Source organism: Myotis myotis, unplaced genomic scaffold (genome assembly GCF_014108235.1).
Source record: "Myotis myotis isolate mMyoMyo1 unplaced genomic scaffold, mMyoMyo1.p scaffold_m19_p_2, whole genome shotgun sequence".
NCBI classification, from domain to species: domain Eukaryota; kingdom Metazoa; phylum Chordata; class Mammalia; order Chiroptera; family Vespertilionidae; genus Myotis; species Myotis myotis.
The window spans coordinates 44,009,269-44,016,536 of record NW_023416324.1 but is presented as its reverse complement, the minus strand read 5'-3'; the positions used below and the strand labels follow the sequence as shown (position 1 = coordinate 44,016,536).

Here is a 7,268-nt window from a genome sequence, read left to right as displayed (position 1 = left end):
ACCCTTGAGTCCGCAGGCCGATGCTCTATCCACTGAGCCAAACCTGTTAGGGCAGGAACTTGGATATTTAACTGCTATATACTTGTCTTAGTCAGTTTGGGTTGCTATAACAACATACCATAGACTGGGTGGCTTATAAATAACAGAGATTTCTTTCTCACAGTTCTGGAGGCCGGAAGTCCCCAGCTTTGCCAGGCCTGGTGAGGATCCTCTTTTGGGTTGCAGACTGCCAACTTCTCATTGTACCTCACATGGAGGAAAGAGCAGAAGCTAGAGCAAGCTCTCTTGTCTCTTCTTAAAAGGGCACTAATTCTATTAATGAGGATTCCACCTTCAAAGGCTCCACCTCCTACTTCCATCACAATGGGGGTTAGAATTTCAACATATGAATTTTGGGGGGACACATTTAGTCCATAGCAATACTCTGAGTTTAATGGTAGTTCTTATGGTATAATATGCAGTGTGATATAATTCACTTACTCATGACTCCCACGATGCTTTATCCACCTCAAATGAGAATTTTGATAATTAGAAATATATGGCACTCACCAGTGATAACCTTATTCTTTTTAATATATGTGCCATCTCCTGGAACAAAAAGTAAGACTGTGGGCACGAACAATGTCATATGTAACTTTTCATGTTTCTAGAAGCCTAGCCTTGTGTCTTGCACATAGAAGGCAATCAACAGATGTTTGCTATGTCATGAATTCTACTGTTAGTGGCAACATCTCTCAATTTTATTTTTTCCTTTTCTAATTTTATACTTTCAGCCTAATTATAATATTTTCTATACTAATTTTTCTTTGTTCTGCTGGATCATAAGTTTGTTGAACCATGAGTAGAAGCAAAAAGCTAGCACATGTAGGTAAGAGCCATATGCATTGCTTTAATGAATAGTCATCATGACATATGGAGGAGGACTGCCCGATTAATTAGTGGGTCTGATGGAGTTGCTGCTTGCCTGAATGAGCCAGTCCAGGGGCCATTTTATAGTAGCAAAATCTTGTGATGGGCTGGTCTGACCAATAAACAAAGTAAATAAATGAACCAAGTTGATTCAGTAGCCCAGATAACTTCTAGATTAACATGGAAATATGTTGCTTCTTAGCAAAATTTGTGTACTTCTTGTAAGTATATAGAGTGTTATGGTAAAATATGATTTATATGTGTTTTTAATAATTTAATATATTTCTTTAGCACAAACAAACAAGGTATTTTAAAAAATATTTTTATTGATTTCAGAAAGGAAGGGAAAGGGAGCAAGAGATAGAAACATCAATGATGAGAGAGAATCATTGATTGGTTGTTTCCTTCATGCCCACTACTGGGGATAGAGCCTGCAACCTGGGCATGTGCCCTTGGCCCGAATCAAACCTGGGACACTTCAGTCCACAGGCAGACATTCTATCCACTGAGCCAAACCAGCTAGGGCCAAACAAGGTATTTTTTGTTCCTTTAAAGCCAATGATACTAATTATGAGTCATGGTAACAGTTAATGACAGGTGTTTTTTAGACTAACTTTTTAAAGTAATAAAAATCAGATGGACTCAGGTAAATGAAATCCCTCAGGATATAAAGTGAAAAGTAAATTTCTTCTTCCTGCCACTACTAATTTCCTAGTACTTCTTCTCCAATAATAAACAGTGTTATACATTTTTTTGGATATTCTTCCAATATTTATGTATTAGGCAAGCAGAATACCATATTTACTTATTTTCTTCTTTTTAAAACATATTTCCAAAGCTTTTTCTTTCTTTTTAAAAAAATATATTTTTATTGATTTCAGAGAGGAAGGGAGAAGGAGAGAGAGAGAAACATCAATGATGAGAGAGAATCACCCATCGGCCACCGCCTGCATGTCCCCCATTGGGGACCAAGTCCACAACCCAGGCATGTGCCCTTGACTGGAATTGAACCCAGGAGCCCTCAGTACTCAGGCCAATGCCCTATCCACTGAGCCAAACCAGCCAGGGCTATTTACGTATTTTCTTGTAATTTTCTTCATTCCCTTTACAACATATCATAGGCTTCTTTTCATCTGGGAACGTACAGATCTACCTCATTAAAAATAGTAGTGCAATATTCTTCTCTTTGACTATCATAATTTAACAGCTTCCCTATTAATGGATAATGTTTGCTCTCACAATCAATGCTGCAATTATCATCCTTTAAATAACATCTTTGCACATTGGTGTGACTTACCCGTATGGTAAGTTTCTTGAAGTAGAATTTGGCAACATGGATGTACATTTGAATTTTAGGCAGATGCTGCCGAACTGCCCACTCAAAATCATATATGACAATATCTGTTTCCTTATTTGGTGTTTTGTTATTAGTTTGTTAAAAAATAATTTGATCTTTTAACAATTATTTGTTTTTTCTGTTCCTCATCATTTCTGGAAGCTACCCACATGTCTTAAGCAGAACCATCTTTTTCTCATGAGTTGGTGGGGCTCCACCAGAAATAGACCAGGTGACTCAGTCTTGGCCAATCAGAGTATCAAATACTCTCAATAACATTGTTTTTAAAAATACCTTTATTATTTTCCCCAGGTTTATTGAGGTATAATTAACAAATAAAATTCTATATATTTAAAGTGTACAGCATGATGATTTGGTATACATTGTGAAATGATTACCACAATCAAGTTAATACATCACATCCATCACTTCACACAGTTACCATCCCTAGTAATATTGTTGACCCAGGGGTGGACCCATGACTTAAGTTGTTCGAAAGCCCAAAGCTCATGTGGGAGCCACCAGGGAGAGCCACTCTTGTTTTTTGCTGGACTGAAATCTGGGAGGATATAGGCATGGAGTTGCTGAATGGCACATTACCTTTTTGTGGCATAATAGTATAAAAGAGGGTAAAGCTAAGAGATAGAGGTAGATGGTGCCACTAGATCAAGTTTAGATGAAAGTCAGAAAAACTTACCTCTGGATCTTTCAGTTGCATAAGCTAATTAATTTCACTTTTTTGCTCAATATGGTTTGAGTTAGGCCAGTGGTCGGCAAACTGCGGCTCGGCAAACCGTGCCTCGTGAGCCACATGTGGCTCTTTGGCCCCTTGAGTGTGGCTCTTCCACAAAATACCGACTTCTGGGCATGGGCCACGAAGTTTCAATCGCACTGTACGTGCGTGCCCGCATGTGGTATTTTGTGGAAGAGCCACACTCAAGGGGCCAAAGAGCTGCATGTGGCTTGCGAGCTGCGGTTTGCCGACCATGAAGTTAGGCTTTTGGTCACTTAAACTTTAAGAATCCTAACTTGGATATATATCTGTTTCTCCTAGCTCTAATACATTAGAAATTTTAAGTAATGTTAATAATTCCATTTTATTGAGTATCTTTTATGTGCCAGGTACTGAACTAGAAGCATGCATAATCTCAAACTCCAGGATTATTTTCAGAAGGCATTTTTATCCTTTTACTTTACAGAGGAGGTAAAAGAATGCCAGAGAACTTAATTGTCAAGTCTAGATAGCTGTTATGTAATGGAGATTCATATTTAAATCTTCATGATTCCAAAACCCACCTTTTATCCTCTCTGCCACTGTTTTACCAAGTATTAGAAGTCAGAAGCTTGGCCCAGCTGGTATGGCTCAGTGGTTGAGCATCAACTCATGAACCAAGAGGTCACTGGCTCAATTCCTGGTCAAGGCATGCTGCAGGCTCAATCCCAGTCGGATGTGTACAGGAAGCAGCTGATTGATGTTTCTCTCTCATAAATGTTTTTTATCTCTTTATCCCTCTCCCTTCCTTTCTAAAAAAAAAAAAGAAAAAGAAAGAAAGAAATCAGAAGCTTGAAGACATGCAGTATCTGTGCTATGAATTATTACTTCAAAGTTTTATGTAACATAATGCTTTACATAAGTCAAAAATTTTTTATACATCTAAAGGTCTCCAGATCTCTAAGATCTGTTTATTTTCTCTGCTATGCTTGAAATTTAGTAGCTCTCTAGTGAATCATGAAGTTGGTTAGGCCTGATAGGCCCAAATGTCATAGTGTTTCCAGACTAATTTAATATGAAGAAAGTAATTAATGTGATCTGGCCAAGAACAATTTCTCTTAGGAAAAATTTTGCTTTGTAGAGTAGGGCTAATTTTTTTTTTTTTTGTGGGGGGGGATTTTTATAACAGTTTATTTTAGCCAAACTGAGGACATATTCCAAGGAGTAAAGTCTCAAATTCTCTGGAGAATACATTTTGCAACTTATTTTATGCATTTGAAATTAAGATGGGAATATAAGGAAGATTACATGAGGGTGTGAGAATGCAAGGGAGAGATTGGATTACAGGATAATTAACAAGATTATGTGCTCTCTTGATTGTGTTCACAATGTATTTCAAAGGTGTGTTAACCTAGATGCACAGAAACAATGGACAGGCATGCTTAAGGTGAAAATGAACCTTTCACTAAAGAAGGCATATGCCTGGGGTGTGACTACCCATCATGACCTGCCCAGTTAGGAATTTATGATCAGATCTCCCTATGGGGTTACTTTCCCTAGAACTTGGGGGCTAATCTTTGAGCATCTGTCTTTTAGTTTTGTTTGTGGGATGAGGGAGAAGAGAGTAGCCTTGTGAGAAGAACACACATTTTGGATTTAGACAGGCCTTGATTTGCTGAGTTGTGGTAATTCCAGTTGTGCAAACAGGCAGGTTGTTTAATTACTCTGAGCTTTAACCTCTTCAATATAATACCAATCTCATAGAGGCTCTTGAGGCTTAACTGAAATCGCATATGTAAAGCATGGCAGTGATTTTTTAAAAATATTTGTTTCCCGCCGAAACCGGTTTGGCTCAGTGGATAGAGTGTCGGCTTGCGGACTGAGGGGTCCCAGGTTCGATTCCGGTCAAGGGCATGTACCTGGGTTGCGGGCACACCCCCAGTGGGAGATGTGCAGGAGGCAGCTGATCTCTCTCATCGATGTTTCTAACTCTCTATCTCTCTCCCTTCCTCTCTGTAAAAAATCAATAAAATATATTAAAAAAAAAAATATTTGTTTCCCATAAGACATTGTTCAGAATATCCCAGTATTTGTTGTATGTGTCATTGTATTCCTCTTTGTACTCGCAGCATTTAGTACTGCCATCACATAGTAGAAACTGAAAAAATATTGTTGGACTAAAATGGGCCCTTGAGTTAAACAGTATAAACACTTTACAAAAAATAAAATAAAATAAACATTTTTTAAAGAAACCTATATTTGCCTGGCCAGCATGGCTCAGGGGTTGAACATCAACCTATGGACTAGGAGATCACGATTCATTTCTTGGTCAGGGCACATGCCAGGGTTGTGGGCTCGATCCCCATTGTGGGGCGTGAAGGAGGCAGCCGATCAATGATTCTCTTTCATCATTGATGTTTCTATCTCTCCCTCTCCCTTCCTCTCTGAAATCAATTAAGAATATTGATTTCTAGTGTATATATATTAGAGGCCTGGTGCATGAATTCGTGCATGGGTAGGGTCCCTCAGAGTGGCCTGTGAGATCAGGCTGAAACCCGCAGTCCAACGCCGCCTGCTGCTCCTGCTCATCCTGACCTTGCTGCACCTGCCACGGGCTCACGCCCAGTCGGTCTCTATGGGGAGAGGCTCGCACTGCTACAGCAGCACTTGCCAGCTGTGAGCTCTGCATCTGGTGCCCATCCCAAGGGAGGTTGGGGGGGGGGGGGCTGAGGTGTGATCAGCCCTCCAGGCAGGTGGTGGGACATCCTTGCTGGCTCAGGATCCAGATCCGTCCTGCTGACATTCGTGCCCATTGTCAGGAGCCACCTGGTGGCCTCTTTTATATCGTTTCTTCCTTGCAGAGCATCTAGGGAGGGGAAGTGGCCATGGTGCCTGAGGCCAGGGTGCTGTTGGAATCATGGCAGTGGTGGTGCTGGTCCATCGGTACCTGGCCCATTCTCTGGAGATGGGACCTGCAGGACTACTGAGGGGTGAGTAGCTGCCGCTGGGCTGGGGCGCTCCCTCTGTGGGAGCACACTGACCACGGAGGGGCGGGGGGCGCTGGGGGGGGGGGCTGGCTGGCAGCTCCTACATTGAGCATCTGCCCTCTGGTGGTCAGTACGTGTCATAGCGACCATCGACCAGTTGTTAGGTCATTCAGTTGTTTGGTCGTTAGGTGGCTTAGGCTTTTATATATATAGATTAAGAAACTGATACTTATTTTCCATCCATCATATTTCCATTTTCTGTTGAAGAGCCTCTGGAAGAACAGCCAAGACTGCTCTTTGGTTGTTCCTACCCATTCAGTGGCCTGAGCAGTGGGAGCTGCAGAACAGTCTTCAGTGGCAGCTGATTGCTCCAACTTCGGTAGGGAGCTGCTGGGCAGGCACGGAGGGCACTGCATGCCTTCAGAATGGCCTGCGACCCCAGGCTGAGCAGCAGTGAGCTCGGGAGCTGGAGCAGTCCATTCACCCCGAAATTCCTCATGGGTCACAACCTTTTCAGCTGCGGCCTGCTCTTCCTTTTCAGTCTCTTCAGGATCCCAGTAGAAGCAGAGATCAGGCATGACCTCCCATGGGTGTTCATGGGAAATGGTATCACACACACGCAGAAACTTTCGGGCCAGCACCCACCACATCAGCCCCACTGAGCGAGCCCCCTTGTTGCATGGGATGGCAATGTCCACATAGCACAGAGGAGAGGCTGTGACACACAGAGCAGGGGTAGGCAGGTTGACATAAGATAGTCATGCCTGGGATCAGTAACCACCAGAAGATGGGAAGGTCCTGGAGGTGAAGAGTTCAGCAATAGGAGTGGCTGCAGTGGCAGCAGCAAACTTCAGCTCAGCTCGCTGGCCGGTATCCCTGAGGAAGCGACACTGACAGCAGCCGGGTTTTCAGTGGCAACAACGGCTCAGGCCACCAGCAGGATCTTCGCTGAGGTCTCCTTCAGATTCCTGTTGTAGATGCCACCACTTTTCCTGCTGTAGACGTGCTGTTGCATTTGGAGGTCAAGGCTGGTGCCATCTAAGTGGGTTCCTGCTGCAAGGAATTTGAGGACATTCCCCTTCTTCATTTGCAAGACGTCAAGGGCCCCAGACATGGTGAAAGTGTCCACTTAAGTTACTGTGGGAACCCAGGACGGTGCCATCGGGCCCCTCTCTGTGTAGGGTGGAGTGATTGCTAGCATGCTCATCCTTCTGTGGCTGGAAACCCTGAAAACGTTAAGGGAGGCATTATGCTGACTGAAACACCAGGCTTAGGAACTAGTGTGCATGAGCCCTCAGATTTCTTTCTGGCTCTCGAGAGGAGA

General features: G+C 42.8%; 1 pseudogene; it reads right to left on the bottom strand.

Moving 5' to 3' along the window:
* Positions 1–4,363: 4,363 nt before the first annotated feature.
* LOC118675519 lies at positions 4,364–7,058 on the bottom strand (annotated as a pseudogene).
* Between the last annotated feature and the right edge of the window lie 210 nt (positions 7,059–7,268).